Source organism: Suricata suricatta, chromosome 12 (genome assembly GCF_006229205.1).
Source record: "Suricata suricatta isolate VVHF042 chromosome 12, meerkat_22Aug2017_6uvM2_HiC, whole genome shotgun sequence".
Taxonomy (NCBI): Eukaryota; Metazoa; Chordata; class Mammalia; order Carnivora; family Herpestidae; genus Suricata; species Suricata suricatta.
In genome coordinates, this window is record NC_043711.1 from 39,624,380 (window position 1) to 39,640,718 (window position 16,339).

Here is a 16,339-nt window from a genome sequence, read left to right on the forward strand (position 1 = left end):
ACTCAACCAACTGAGCCATCCAGGCACCCCATGAAATAAAAACTTTAGATTGGCAGTTACTTATTCTCTGTTCACCAAAGAGATGATTTCACTGTCTTCTGGCTTCTGTTGTTGCCATTCATCAGTCTGGTGCTTTTCCTGTGCAGGTGATCTGGGTCTGGCTGTATTTAAGATTATCTTTTGTCTTTGTGATTATACAGTTGGACTATGATGTTTATAGGTGTTGATTTCTATCATTTAACTGACTTGAGTGTTATTGGATATCCTGGATCTGAAGACTGACATTTTTTTCAACAACTCAGGACTCTTTTTTTTTTTTTTTTAACATAGGCGTCATGCCCCATGTGGAGCCCTATGCAAGGCTCCAACTCATGTGACCCCGAGATCAAGACCTGAGCTGAGGTCAAGAATTGGGCATTTAATCAACTGAGCTACTCAGGCGCCCCAACTCTGAATTGTTCTTAACCATTATTGTTTTGAATATTGCTTTTTCTTCATTTTCACTTACCTCTCTTGGGGATTCCAGTTAGATATGGGTCAGCCCTTGTCAATCTCTTAAACCCACTTTTGAATATGTAAATATATTCCATTTATATATTTTATTTTAATTTTTGTTGCTTTTTGGCTATATCTTTCATAATAGTAGTTGCTGTCAGGATTACAAGATGTGTACATAACTTCTCACAGTCTATCATAGAGTTAACATTTTAATGCTTCAAGTAAATATAAGTACCTTATAAGATAGATTATATCTTTATTATTATATTATATAGATTCCTTTGCCCCTATGCTGTAGTTGCCATATATAGTACATCTCTATACATTGGAAAGACCTAAGATAGTGTTATAATTTTTGCTTGCAACATCATGAGAGAGACAGACAGACAGATAGAGCATGAGTCGGGGAAGGTCAGAGAGAGAGGGAGGCAGAGAATCTGAAGCAGGTTCCAGGCTCTGAGCTGTCAGCACATAGCCTGACACAGGGCTCAAACTCACGAACTATGAGATCATGACCTGAGCCGAAGTCGGATGCGTAACTGACAGCCACCAAGATGCCCCTATATTTTTAAGCTAAAGAAGAAAAATAATCTATTATATTTACCCAAACCATTTCTGTTGTTCTTTATTTCAGAAGTTCCCTGTTTTCCTCTGTTATCATTTCCTTTCAGCCTAAATAACTTCCTTTAGCATTTATTTGGGAACAAGTCTTATATCCATTAATTCTCTTAGTTTTTCTTTATGTGAGAATGTCTTTACTTCCCCTGCATTCCTGAAGGAAATTTTCATTGGATCTCTGGGTTGGCAATTCTTTCATCACTTTGAAAATGTTGTTTGACTCTTTTCTAGTCATATGGTTTCTGATAGCAGCCATTTGAATCACTGTTCTCTTATATCTATTGGTGTCCTTTTCTGGCTTCTTTCAAGACTTAAAAAATCTTGTCTTTTGTAGTTTTTGATTTGGACATTGTTTTCTTAATGATTAGAGATTATCCTATTTTTTGAGATTCTTGTGTCTGTGGATTTATGTCTTTAACCACATTAGGGGAGTTTTCAGCCATTATGCCAAACATTTTTTTCAACATTCATGTTTCCTTTGTTTTTGGGACTCCAATGCACGAGTGTTAGATATAATCCTACAGGTTCCTAAGGCTTTGTTCATTGTTTAAAAATTGTTTTTTCTTTCTCTGTGTTCTTTAGGCTGTGTGCTTTCTATTGATATGTCTTCAAGTTCCCCCTTTTCTCTGTCATTTTCATTCTGCTCTTGAGCCTATCCAGTGAATTTTTAATTAAGATATCATATTTTGCAATTATAAAGTTCCTTTTTAAAATATAGTTCCTGTTTCTCTTCTGAGAACTCCTACCTATCTATTCATTTCAAGAATATTTACCTTTACCTCATAGCTGATGATTATAATAGCTGCTTTAAAGTCTTTGATAATTCCGGGGTGCCTGGGTGGCTTAGTTGGTTAAGCATCCAACTCTTGATCTCAGGATTGTGAGTTCATACTCTGTGTTGGGCTCCATGCTGGGCTGGAGCCTCCTTAAAAAAAATTCTTTGATCATTCCATCTGGGTTATCTTGTGGTTGGCACTGGTTCATTTTCTTTTCCCTCCAGTATTGAGTTTCTGGTCTTGATATAATTCTCAGGAAAATGTTGAGGTGTTCTTTGTTCTTTGTTTGCTTGTTTTTTTTTTTTTTTTTAAAGACAGTCAGTCTGGAAACCTGGTTAGGTGTAGACTACAAGTTTTGTCTTGCTCACGGCTAGTGGTGATTTTGTAGTTCTGTTTGCATTCCTTTTATGCCAGTGCATCACTGTAGTTAATTTTTTTTCTTCACTGTAACTATCATTTTGCTTGTTTTAATCAATTTCTTATATGGATAATAATGCCTACCTGCGAGAGTATTGTAAAGATCAAAGTACTGTACAAAGAACCACCGAGTACAGTACTTAGCACATAAAACAGCTTTTAGTAAATGTCATTATGCTAGTTTCTTCTAGTGTGCTATCTTTAATTGAAAATTATGTTAAATTTTCCTTGCTTTGCTTTACTATTGCCCAGTTGTAAGATTTGATAATGTCATATATAGGACTCTGCCAAGTTGCAATGCTATTTTGAAAGCGTTTGGTATTGTGGAATAAATCCTCTTGGATTATTTCAGAGTCCTTGGCTGGAGAAATATCAGTGATATATCCTTTTTTGGAGGGGGGTAGGGCTGGTAAAAATATACAAAAACATAAAATTTAACATTTTTAAACATACAGTTCATTGGCATTAAGTCATTTCCAATGTTGTGCAGTCATCATCGCTCTATTTCCAGAATTTGTTCACCACCCCAAACAGAAACTCTGTACCTATGAAACAAGAACTTCCCATTCTCCCTTCCCTCCATCCCCTGGTAATCTTGATTGTACTTGGTGTCTCTATAAGTTTCTTTACTCTCAGTGCCTCATAGAAATGTCTTTTTGTGTCTGGCTTCCGTGACTTAGCAAAATGTCTTCAAGGTTCATTTATGTTATAGCATGTATCAGATTTCATCTCTTTAATGTTTCTGTAGATGACATTTTGTTTATCTGTTCATCTCTTTAATGGACATTTGTAGCATTTCCAGCTATTTAACATCTAATAGCTGTTTTGGCTTTTGTGAATAATGCTGCCATGAAAGTTGGTGTGCAAGTGTCTGAGTCCCTGCTTTCAATTCTTTTGATTATACACAGTGACATAGTTTTTGAGTAGTTGTTTGAATTCATGTCTCCTTAATTATCTTTGACTTCTTCTAGTGATGGAAATGAATTTACTTCTCTCTCTTTGAAAGTTTGCTTTCTGGCTTAAAATGTGGCCTGTTTAGCAAACAATAAAAAATGCCCTACTGTCCTCTAGATACTGTGCTATTCCTGAGAATACGGAGATGAAAGATAGTCTTCCCTGTTACCCTTTATGTGCTCAAAGTTTAAGGGCTGTGGTAATATAGACTCTAAACCAAAATTAGATGTTTTTTCTGATTTATTAATTTTTTATATCAAATGTCTTAGATAAAAATGAAGACACATGCCGTCTTGAACTGTCCTGGAGATAGCATGAATAACATTGAGAAATGAATTAGGAAGGGCATGGGAAGGTGCTGTGGTAAGGAGTGCTGGAGAGCAGTTAGGGGAGGTGCCTGGAGAGCTGCATTTGTAGTTGATCAGGAAAGAAGGTGAGTGAGGAAGAGGCATTGAAGGGAAGCCTTGCAGATGTGGAAGAACTAATTTTGGCATCAACTAGAGCAAAGTTGTCTGGGGAACGGCCTACTATGTTTCTAGGCTCTGGCTACTCACCTTCAGCCTTGTATGGTCTGGTCTTAGCTACCTTTACTCTGGGAAGTCCATTTGAAATGCTTTTCTGTTGTCCCATATTCCAGAGTTAGATTGTTCCATTTATTCTTGTGGCTTCTTATGCTTTCTTTTTATGTCACTTATCTCACTTATTTCTGTAGATATTTGTTGAATGTCTTTCCCTTTCTATGTCCTATGTTCTATGTTCTATGATGGTGGTTGAGAATGTGCTATACCACTCTAACCCCAGCAGGGTAACTATCACTTAAGCGCTTAATAAATATTTGCCAAAAAAAAAAAAAAAAGAATGCCATTTGGGCATCATCTATTAGAGCATTTAGTTTTTGAAAGCTGTGGTGCTCAGACCTGGTGTGACCTGTCTCATGTTGGAAAGTTGCTTTTCCTTGGCAAGAGAACACTGGCTTGGTCAATCAGGGTTGAGCTAGGTTCACAGTAACTGAGTTATTTGGGAAGGGCAGTTGAGGGGTGGCTGATGGGATAGGATAAGTAGAGAACATAGTCACACAACAGTATTTTGTGTCTACTTTGGAAAAGAGTAGTTATCTGTATGATTTAGGAGTTAGTGTGTGGTGTAGGCTCAGGAAGCAAAGCCTGATAACCCTGGAAGGTGAGAAACCAATATGGTAGGATAACAGGGCATAGTTTTTATTTTTCCCCCAGCCTCCTCTGAAATAAGGCACCTAATCAGAATGAGTGTGAATGAGGCATGTTGGGGTTCCAGAGGCTCAGATTTGAAGAAATATCTCCTTAGGGAGTCCTTAGGTCTCTCCTCCTCCTTCCTCTTCTTTTTGTCTTCCTCTTCCTCCTCTCCTCATAATTCTCCTTCTCCTTCTCCTTCTAGTAGCCTTCACACCCAGCACAGAGCCCAACACGGGGCTTGAACTCAACAACTCTGAGATCAAAACCTGAGCTGAGATCAAGAGTTTGACATTTAACTAACTGAGCCACCCAGGCACTCCTTTAAGTTTCTTTTCAGGTCCTAGGTCTTTTGTGATCTGACTTCGACGAAGAAGTAATAATGATTCTCACATCTCTGTACATCCCAGATCTTGGTGTCTGCATTGTAAACGTCTAAAGTAAGGAAAAGATTAACTAATGAGTAGGGAGTCATGCCTCGGAGAGATCCAGCTTTAAGAAAAAGTTATGCAAAAATGAGAATTTAGAGTCGATGGAACTTTCAAAAACCATCTGGCAAAAAATCTTTTTTGTTTTGTTTTGTTTTGTATTTTTGTTTTTAAATACATGAAGCACCTCTGGCCCAGGAGGGGAAATGGTTTGCCTCAGTTCTGGGTGTTGAGGCTAGTACCTACCTGTTAGCCTTTCAGAACCAGTATAGGATCTTTCCCACTGTGTGAAACTCATAAGCGAGGAGCTGAGTCTCTCTCTTTACAAAAGGATATCCCATTGAAAGACTGTGTGTAAAACTGGTATTCATCCAGAAGATGGTCACCCAAAGCAGAGAGGGGTTTGGAAAAGATAGAAACCTCAGGAACAGGTGAATTTATTCATGAAACAAATGTTTATCTTGTATGTGCGATGGGCCAGGCAGTTCTGAGTGCTGTGGATACAACAGGGAAGCGGGTGTAAGTCCTCAGTCTCTTGAAGGTTTAACCTTGTAAGACTCTAAACAAGTGAACCTGTAATGGACTATGCTAATGGCTTGTGAGTAAAGTAAAAGAAAGTAACAGGATAGAAAGTGGCTGTAGTATACTGTGGTTGGGTTCTTTCAGCTCTTTTATTTGTAGGATCTGGGATGGCCTCTCTGACACTTGAGTGGAAACCTAAATGAGGAGTAGGAGCCAGCATGACCAGTAATGAGGGAGTGATGAACGAGGGGGTTGTGATATATGGTGATGGTTAGGTTGGAAAAATAGATGGCAAGTGGATTACATAGGGCCCTGTAGCCTCCGAGAAGTTTGGGTTTCTTTTTGAATGCAGTAGAAGCCATTGGACCTAGTTAACATTTTAAAGGGGCCTCTCTGCAGCATTTATCAACAGTAGCCAAACATGGAGAGAATCAAATATCCATTGACAGATGAATGGATAAAGATGTGGTATATATACACAGTAGACTATTACTCAGCCATCAAAAAGAATTACATTTTGTCATTTGCAGTGAAGTGGATGAAGCTAGAATGATTATGCTAAGCCAAATCAATCAGAGAAAGACAAATACCATATGATTTCACTCATATATGGAATTTAAGAAACAATACAGATGAACATACAGGAAGGGGTGGGAAAGAGAAGAGAGGGAAACCACGAGAGACTCTTAATGATAGAGAAAAAAGTGAGGTTTGGTGGAGGGAGGTGGGTGGGAGATCCGTGAGATGGTTGATGGGCATTAAGGAGGGTACTTGTGTTGAGCACTGGATGTTGTATGTTACTGATGAATAACTGAATTCTACTCCTGAAACCACTATTGCACTATATGTTAACTAAAATTTAAGAAAAAAATAAGGAGGTTGCTCTGGCTTCTGCATGGGTTTTGTCACAGTTGGTGGGACTTGATTGGGCCGTGGAGCCGGATGGTAGGAGTAGACTTGCTAAAAGTGGTCTGATACTTGGAAGTACATCTGAAGCCATAAGGAGAAAAGGAGAGGAGGAACTCGAGTATGACTACTAGGTTTTGGCCTGAGCAGCTGGGTAGATGGTGATTCCCTTTGAGATGGTAGAGACCCTGGAGAAGGTTGAAGAAATTGCTGAACCTAGAGAAGACTAAGAGTTGACTGAATTATAATTATGCTACAAATGTCTGAAAGGTGATCTGAAAGGAATTTGATTTATTCCATGTGATCCTTGGGAGCCTCATGAGTGCCACCAGTTAGAAGGTCTCTGGGAGGCATTTCATTTTAACCATTGATTAGGAATCCTCTGTTTATTAGAATGATCTAGACATGTGGGACTGCCTACAAGGAAGTGGTGTCAGTCACCCAAATTGTTCAAGCTGATACAGGGAGACCATCTATTGGTAGAGTGACCATACAACTTATTGTCCAAATCTGTGCATTTTTGAGAGTGAAATGGGATGGTCTTAATTATGCTGGATAACAGGTGTAAATCTGGACTGCCATCATCACATGAGGACCAGTGTCTATCCTGCCTTACCTATCCATCCTAGGGACACTGTAGAAATGACGCCTTGCATCCCATTCAGATCTAAGGTTCTGAAGTCTATGATGTGTTTTATTTAACAAAAAATATTGATGCCCAACTTTTCTGATTCAGCGAAATACACTTAAAATGCAGGCAGCTTCCTGTGTGGAATGCCCTACCCACCCCTGCTCTGCTTCACTTGCTCCTCCTTCTTACCTCCGATGGGAAGCATTTGCAAGTAGCACCCCTTGACTGTGATTGGGTGCCCCTCCTTGAGCTCCCATAGCTCACCCAGCTCCTCTTGGTCACGCATGCTTAGTCTTCTACTCACTTGTTTGTCTTTACCCCCAGATTGTATGCTTCATTTCTGCACTTCAAGGGTCCAGCACAGGGCTGGCATAGCGCAGATGTTCATGGAATGTTTGTTGAGTGAATGAATGAATGAAATCATCATGAATTAGTTTTATAGAGTTCTAGTAATATACTGACTAAATGTTATTAGTATATTACTAATATTTATTATGTTAGATAAGATTTCTCAGTGTATTGATTTTACTGATTGAGGAAACCATGGCTCAGAGAGGTTCGGTAACTTTCCCAGTGTCACATAGCTAGTAAATAGTAGGAGAGGCAGGATTGGAATGCACTAACAACTTGCAAACTGCTTGGCTCAGATACATACTATATCCCTTTATTTAAAACTTAATCACATGTTACAGTTTAAAGATTTTGAAATGTTCTGCAATAATAATCATAATAAACTTGTTTAACTCAGTTAACCCTGTGCCTTCCTAACCACCACGGCTGTGACTGTGGAGCCCCCCCCCACCACCTCCCTCTTCACCTACCAACATCCTGTTGTAAACTATTAGGAAACAGCTGTTGGGAAATGCTTGGACAGTAGAAAAGAAAGTGAAAATCTGCAGTTGTAGGTTCTTTTCCTGGCTCTGCCTACTGCTTTTCAGGGCTTATTTGTTCATGTGTGAAATGAGGAAGTTTAAATAGATGGCCTCCCAGATCCATCCCACCTTTAAAACTCTGCAGCATTGTAAGCATGCCTGTGTTAAGCAAGCAGCCATACTGGGAAAGCATGGCATCCTTGAGTGTTAGAGCCAGGTTTCCATTCCCGGCCAACCTTGTGTTTGCTTCCCCAGCTCTTGTAGAGCTTTGCAAGACATACATACAATATTGTTAAAAATTATGCATCTGTTTCCTATATTGTGTGCTGTCTCCACAGGGAGAATCAGAAGTCGCTCTCCTGCCCCTGGTAAGTGTCCAGCTACAGGGTAAAGTGTACATGTCGGGCTGGTGACCTGGCGAAGTTAGCCCTGTGGAGTATTCAGAATTTGTTCTGTGGCCCTGCAGCCTTAGGCTCAGTACTAGCCTCTAGTTTGAAACTAGACTGGCGGCAAGAGTTGAACCATCACACTCTGTGGCCCTCTGCAGATGCCTGTCACTAAACCATGGTTAGGAGGTAGATCATCTCTGATTCTGACCTTGACTTTGCAGCAAGAGTCCTGTCCCCTTTATCATGATGCTCTCAAGGGTGATGATGCTCCTCTTTTTCTTCTCTGTTCCAAAAACTAGGTGGGATTATTTATACTCTGATTTACTTCCAAAATAACCTGTATGAGAGAATTTCCCATTATTAGGATGCTTTTTCTATCTTCTGTCTTCTGTTTGCCCTTTTTTTTTCTTAGAAGCTTCAGAACTTGGAAAGCATGAAGAAAAAAGTATAGAATCAATCAAATGGCATTCAGACTTTCTGCAATTTCCCTGTATTATACATTGAAAAGGATCTAAGTAAGCCACTAACAATGTAAGGAGCTTAAATGGAGCTTCCTTGTAAAGAATTGTGATAAATACCTTGCCATGGAGTACCATGATTTTTGACATATACTCAGCCCTCTTTCCAGAGGGAAATGATCCACAAAATATATTAATGTTGTAGATTTTTAAAAACAAGTTTTGGCAAGAGCCATAGAGACACACTTTTAGGTACTGTTTCTGGAAATTTAGCAGAAGCAAAAAAAAAAAAAAAGTAAGTGAAGGTGTTTGAAGATTTTCACTGTGTTGTTGTCTATAACACCCCCCTCTCCCACCAAGAAGCAATAAAGTTTAATATAACCTGAGTGGTTCAACGTTAGGAGATTATTTGATGACTTATCATATATCAAGATGACAAAACATTGTGTGTGGCTACTAAAAATGTTTGTAGTGAAGTCCAGATTAAAAAAAAATGGAAAATATTGAGTAAAATTAACGAAAACAATGAATATATAATTTGGGAAAAGTATGTAAATATATATATGCTTATTGATGAAACTGGAAGATGAATATGAAAATAAAATATGCAGGGGCACCTTGGTGGCTTAGTCATTTATGTGTCCGACTTCGGCTCAGGTCATGATCTCGTGGTTGATGAGTTTGAGCCCCGCGTCAGGCTCTCTGCTGTCAGCCAGTGCAGAGCCCACTTCAGATCCTCTGCTTCCCCTCTCTCTGAAAATTAAATAAACATTAAAAAAAAAAGTTTGCAGAAGAATGGTGAATATAATTTTTAATTAAATTAATAAATATTTTTCTTATTGATTATTTTTTGGTCTTTCCATGTAAAATTAAGTCTCTTACCTCTGTTGAAAGAAGACTTGGAAAATCTGAATAAAAATATGTTCAGTGAAGATAATTTACAAATTAAAAGTGGTGCCCACAAAAGAACATGAAATATTATCCATAATCTCACCACCCAGAAATAATCATTGCAGACACTTCAGTATATGTAATACTAATCTTTTCTTGGGTGTGTTTATGTGTCTGTCTGTAAACACATTTTTAAGTAGACTTGTGTACACATACTTACTTATAAGTGACTTTTTCATTTTTTATGAAGGGTAAACATTTATCTAAGCAATTACAGTTTTCCTGCATATAATTTTTAATGACTACATTCTGTTCCTTCCTCTCGATGTGCAAATAAACTAAACAACTCAACCTGTCTCCTCACTGTGTGTGCATGTGTTGTAGCCTTTTGCTGAGTATTATCAAATTGCTGTTATATTTAGTGATTTACACGGTCATCTCTTTGCCTACAGAAGTAAAAAGAATATTTAAAAAACTTATTTCTATTTTTGTTAAGTCCCAAATCAACTTTCTTCATACAATTGACAAGGAAACTAGATCACTTATTTTATTAAAAAAAATTTTTTTAATGTATTTATTTATTTTCTTTTTAAATCCAAGTTAGTTAACATATAGTGTAATCATGGTTTCAGGGCTAGAATTTAATGATTCAGCACTTACATATAACACCCAGGGCTCATCCCAACAAGTGCCCTCCTCCATGCCCATCAGCCGCGTAGCCCATCCCTCCACCCAACTCCCCTCCAGCAGCCCTCAGTTTGTTGTCTGTATTTAAGAGTCTCCTATGGTTAGTGTATTATGCTAAGCAAAATAATTCAGTCAGAGAATGACAAATATTGTATGATTTCACTCATATGTGGAATTTAAAAACCAAAACAGATGAACATAGGGGAAGGGAAGGAAATAAGATCAAAACAGAGAAGGAGGCAAACCAGATCACGTTTAAGGATTTTTTTGAACCCAGAGATTCTTTGGTGTAATGAATGACTATATATAGGCTATCTTCTCTCTTACGGACGTGGTAATGAATATTTAGAGTACACTGATTGATGCTGGGAATGTAGTGCATTCTAGCATGAGGAATTTCACTAGGACCTGAAGCAGAAAGGATTGAAAATTTTCAGATATATTTTAAGTTTCATAAATATTTGTACTCTCTGTAAAAAAGCATGCCTTTTCCTCTCATACAAATTCTGTTAATGAAGGGAACTAATTTAGGATTTAATTTAAAATAAGCAATCAGAATTGACTACCTACCTATTTTAATGATGAATTTGTTTTTATTCTCTCTTCAAGCCTATTTATTTAAAATGTTTGTTTGCTTGTTTGTTTGAGAGAGAAAGAGAGAGAGAGAGAGAGAGAGAGAGCGAGAGCGAGAGCACAAGTAGGGAGGGGAAGAGAGAGAGGGAGACAGAATTACAAGCAGGCTCTGCACTGTCAGCACAGAGCCCAATGTGGGGCTTGAGCTCACAACTGTAAGATCATTACCTGACCCAAAATACGAAAATGCGTAACCAACTGAATCACCCAGATACCTCTGAAGGGAGAGATTTTTAACTTGCTATGTGCTTTTTAGTTTGTTTGATTCCTTCTGTTGCTGGATTCTCCTCCAGTTTTAATAATTTCTCATTGTTCACTAGTGCCAGTTGAAAATTCTCCAGCGCTGTTTTTATAGGGGTAACTGTCATATTTAAACTGTATTTCAAGAAATGTCCATCTTTTTAATTTGCTTGTCTACATGAATTTAATTTTTAAGAGAACAGTTGTAAAGTTGTGAACCTGACGTCTTTCCACTTGAATATACGTAATTACACAGTGTTCTTTTTCCTGTGCCGACTTTATTCTAGGCTGTGTGTGTATAAGAAGCATAATTTACCACCTCTGGCAAGAATAAAGATGCCTTTGATATCTTTTCCATTTCTTTTTTTCAAACTGTTACTACAATTCCCCAGGGAGAGGTGAGAAACGATGTCTGCTCGGGGAAGTCCGTTACTCAAGGGGACATCAGTACTCACATGGATCCTATTTACATTGTAATTGGTCACTGGCTGTCTGGTACAGCTGTTTCAACTTAAAACCCAAGACAGTTGCTATGGAGATGGTCGAGTAGAATAGGTCAAGTTAACGTCCTCTCCCCTCAGATATAAGGGAGTGCTGTAACTCTGGAATTGTCTCAGTTGAACAGAAAATGGATGGGTGGGCAGTCACATTGAAAAAGAAGTCCTCTGTGTAGAATGAGGCTTATCATAAATGCCAGTCCACTCATGTTGTTCCTGTGACTCTGCAAGCCGCACATCTTCAGACCCTTGCTGTTGAGGCAAACGAGCTAACATAAGCCATAATTTGCAGTATAACCTTGATTAGTTGACTTATATATGGCTCTCAAAAGTTACTTATTTCATAAGTTCCTAAACATAGTAGGATAGCATTTATTTTCTTTTTTTTTGTTATGTACCACAATTTTTTAATTGAAAGCATGTGATCATATTAATTAATACAGATAAAGTTCTAAACAAAATCCATTGCCAGTTCATGATATAGACCCAAGAAAGTAGGAATAAAGGGCAATTTGTTTAATAAACCTATATTAACCCTCATCATTCTCAATTTTGAAGACTGTAAGGTTTCCTCTGATATTGGGAACAAGGCCAGGAGGTAGGCTTTTCTCTAGTTACTCAATATGGTACTGACAGTTATACCCAGAACAATGAGGAAAGAAAAAGGAATCCACATGTGAAAGGAAAAGTTAGAACTACATCTAATCAGAAACCAGAGATGACATCATCTTATATAAAGAACCTCCTAATGAATGAACATAAATGATTGGAACATTTATTTTCAAGACACAACTGGGAGCTCAAGAACATGTTTTTAGAAATGTAATGTTAACAGTGACAATTGGAAAAAGGAAGGCATCTGATGACATTGGATGGAATTTGTCTAAAATTGGACTGGGAAACATCATGACTTTCCCAGGGCATGATTCCCAGGGTGAGTGATGTCCTACCTCTGATTGCACTAGTCCTCTCATGTGGGGTGACTTTGATTACCTATTTTGTCTTCATCATGTGTCAGATGTGGAGATGCTTCCCGACTGTGTGTCGGATCATTACAGTGGAGACTTAAGGTCTTTCTCACCGACAGGCATGTGATATAGGTACTCTTATAGGTCTCAAAGCTTTGTCTGGTTTCGGGTTTGGTGACTGTGGATTGCTCATGAATCCTCTATACCCCCACACCCTTCCCATGCTCCCCATGTGGTGCTACTTGCTTCAGGGAATGGGTTAGTTTATGTGTAGATGGTTCTCACATCATGATTGTGATGAAAGATGACTATAGAATACTTCATGCTAAAGAAGTATTAGGGGGCAAATTTTCACTGATTAGAATGTGTATTCTTTGAAAGTTCTAAGAATATTGCAACATGCAATAACATAAATGAATAATAGTAATAATGAGAGCTCACACTTGTGTATTTCCTACTCTGCACCAGGTATTATTCTAAGCCCTTTATGTGTATTTCCTTATTTAATCCTCACAGGAAGTGAATACAAGTATTATTATCATCCCATTTTACAAATGAAACTGAGACCTAGAAAGGTTAAACTGTGAAGTCCAAGGTCATGCAGCTTGTGAGAGTGGTGCTTTTGTTCAGCCTTAAGTAGCCTGGCTCCAGGGATTGGTGTTTTTATCACTATGCCTCTATGAAGTATATATTAACATTTAAGAAAGACAATCTTTTTCTTATTTTTTTTCTGGTTACCATAGTGCAGTGGGTTATTTTGCACCTCCCAGGGTGCATTTGTTTTATTTTTTATTTTTTATTTTTTTAAAAATAGTTTATTGTCAACTTGGTTTCCATACAACACCCAGTGCTCTTCCCCACAAATGCCCTCCTCCATCACCACCACCTCTTCCCCCCCCCCCCCCCCCCCCCCCCCCCCCCCCCCCCCCCCCCCCCCCCCCCCCGCCTTCAATCCTTCGTGCATTTTCAGTATTCAATAGTCTCTCAGGTTTTGTGGCCCTCTCTCTCTCCTCAACTCTCTTTCCCTCTTCCCCTCCCCCTGGTCCTCCATTAGGTGTCTCCTGTTCTCCTGTTAGACCTATGAGTGCAAACATATGGCATCTGTCCTTCTCTGCCTGGCTTATTTCGCTTAGCATGATACCCAGGGTGTATTTGGCAAGACACTTTTGGCTGCCGCAATTAGGGGAAGGGTGCTTCTGGCATCTAGTGGGAAGAGGTCAGAGATGCTACTTAGCATCTTGCAGGGTACAGGACAGCGCCTTACAACAAGGAATTATCTGGTCTGATATGTCAGTCGTTGCTCAGGTTGAGAACTCTTAGTCTTGACCCCCATAAGTGCAAGTATATTCTTCCAGACTTTTTTTGAGTATACTATGTATACATTCTTATGCATATATTTTACAGAATTAAATAATGTATCATTTTCTATAGATTATCTTTATAACATACATACATATTTCCACCTCGGTGTGTCTTTTGATAAGCCTATAGTATTCCTTTGGATGGATGGGTGCCAAGGCTGGATGTTTTGTAATTTTTGATTAGATATAATATAATAGTAGATCTCTTTTTGCATACTTACCTCAAGTCTTAATATCTTGGAGAAAAACTAGGTTGTGGCCTTTAGACAAGGGCAGTGTTAACTGTGGTGTCCCCTCTCCATCTCAAACTAGTCTGTTCTGGTTTCACTGTGCACATCCCTGAGTTTGTTGGTCATTTTGAATTCAAGTCTCCATGAATTCAAGTCTCCATGTAAGTTAGGGGTATGTTTGGGATGGGTTGCTAAGATAATGTGAAAGGTTTCAGAGAAGAGAAATCCTGGGAGAAGTGAGAAGCAGATATCTAGAATGAGAGAAAGTGGTGGGGGGGCGGAGAGCTGTAGCACTAGCCTGTGTAAGGTGGTACCTAGACCCCACCAATTTGAGTTTTCTAGTCATATTTAAAGGAAAATGAAGTGACTAGGTCCACATTTCGTTCCCCACTTTGTGCAGTGAACCAGGTAAGATAAACACGTAAAATTAAAAAATTTAAAAACTGCAATATACTGTCTTTTTTAAAAAACCTTTTTTTTTTGAGAGAGAGAGACAGAGAGTGAGTTGGGCAGGGACAGAGAGACAGGGAGACAGAATCCCAAGCAGGCTCTGCGCTGACAGTGACATAGGGCTCAAACTCACAAATGGCGAGATCATGACCTGAGCCAAAACCATGTGTCGGACGCTTAACCAACTGAATCACCCAGGCGCCCCTCATTATTACTGTCTTAAATCAATCTCTGAGATTCCTGGAGTGGAAGATCTCTTTTGGAAATCAGGCTTAGTGCCTGGCAGACAGTGAGTACTCAGCAAATATTTGTAACCAGAGTGAACTGAGGAGAAGAGGAGAGGAAAGAAGAGGAGAGGAAAGGGAGCCGGACCAGGGTCTGCTCTACACCAGCCAGCTCTGTGGGTGCTCCCCTCTGTAGAAGGAGTGGGAAACCATGGAGCACGTGTGCCCTTCTGGCTTGTGTTTTTTCACTCAAGCTATGCATATTCAGCAGTGCTGCTCCGTGGTGTGCAGTCAACAGAAATGCGTATGTATACGTGGTGAAAGTAGGAGCTGCTGGAAACGTTCATAGAAGTAAGCACCGTCGTTCATAGTAGCCCTAAACTGGGGCTACTATGTTCACATGCCCTTCAGCAGTAGAACAGATCAGTAAGTCAGTTTTTTAACAAAGTTTGCTACTGATGAAATGTTTCAAAACACAAAAGGGTACAAGAAAATTGGGCATTCTCATTTCTTCCACCCAGATTTAACAAAGGTTAACATTTTGCCACATTTGTCTTCTTTAGTTCTTTTATTATTTTAAGAAATAGAACTTCTGGTGCCTTCTCTGATCAGTGTTGGGAGTGGGTTGGGGTTGAGTGAGTAATCTGAAGTTATTGAAGCTCTAAAGTGGGAAAACCTTGGATTTCTATGCACACTTGCCCTTGACATGGAATGAGTTACCTGTCTCTGGACCCTAAGCATCTAGCAGTTAAGTTAGTGAGAACATCCCCAGGTTTAAGTGTCTGTAGTGCCATAGTCGATGTAGAAGTAAGCCACGTCTTTCACCTCTCCTGGTCTCTGAAAAACAAAACACTTTGCAGTAGTGTCTTTTAAAGACATAATGCATGTATCGTTGAAAAGTGTAAGAGAATTTGTTTTTTTCCCATCAGGTTGTTATTTTCCCATCAGAATGTTTTGATGGTGCTGATATGAAAAAAAGAATAAGAACAGAATTTGGTGTTTTCAGTGATTGCTGTAATTGTTAGCAGAAACACTTACCCTTCTCTTCCACTCAGCCCAGTTCGTAAGGGTGCAAATGACTGACAGTAGCATTGTCATGGGGATAACTTTTGAGTCTACTGTGGTTTATATTACAAGAGTCATTCGCAAATTTCTGTTCTTTAGTTAGTATTAGGAACAGTGGTGATGAAGATGTGTTATGGCTCTCCTCCTGTCATGAGGCCATGGTTTTGAAGAGTTCTTTTTACTGAGTGCATGCTAGTGCTAGGCATGCTTCTAAGCCCTTTATGTCTTAGATTTCCTCCTTGTCATAACCCACGAGGTAGGTATTGTTACTATCTCCATCTAAAAATGAGAAAACAGGCCTTGAGAGGTTCAGTAGGTTGCCAAGAGTCACACCATGAGTCATTTGAATCTTGTTCTGACTAGTTTCAAAGCCAAGTTCTTAACCAGTCACTAAGTGAGGGCCACTTGCTATTGTT

At 39.0% G+C, this 16,339-nt stretch overlaps 1 protein-coding gene across 1 annotated transcript in view; it reads left to right on the top strand.

Moving 5' to 3' along the window:
* SUMF1 (sulfatase modifying factor 1) overlaps window positions 1–16,339 on the top strand; it is a 96,104-nt gene that overhangs the window by 30,318 nt on the left and 49,447 nt on the right. The gene's annotated exons all lie outside the window — the stretch shown is intronic.